This window comes from Populus euphratica, unplaced genomic scaffold (genome assembly GCF_000495115.2).
Source record: "Populus euphratica unplaced genomic scaffold, PopEup_1.0 scaffold3.1, whole genome shotgun sequence".
NCBI classification, from domain to species: Eukaryota; Viridiplantae; Streptophyta; class Magnoliopsida; order Malpighiales; family Salicaceae; genus Populus; species Populus euphratica.
Window position 1 is genome coordinate 3301581 of NW_011499847.1, and position 508 is coordinate 3302088.

Sequence of the window (508 nt, forward strand, 5' to 3'; positions counted from 1 at the left end):
GATGGTCCTGATGTTTTCATACAATACGAAAAGAAACTGGCATGTTGCGATATTGAATTGAATAAGTTGTTCTAACACGCAATTAATTATATTGTTAGGTTGAAGAGCAATTAAATTCTTGTCCTGGTATTACATTACCATCTTGATGGGCATTTAGAAAATATATTACCCAGCACTCATGCTCAATGACATGAAAAGACTAGCCAGATTGTCTTGTAAATTCACTTTCTACTTCTCGTTTCCCAGTTAAACACCTGTACATTAACAAGCATTCCACTCTGCTGACTTTGAAAGTAGATGCGAACCAACTAAATCAGACTCGACTGTAAATGCCACAAACTCTGTTAATCAAATATCGGACCGATCATTGGTTAAAATATCAAAACTTTGCTTCGAAACAAATGAATTTTGATTGAAATTTTCATCTCAGGAGGAACCTACATGAACGAACGAAATCCGTAAGATATTCCACCCTTTTTCAATGTAGAGTTCAAAGTACTCCAACACG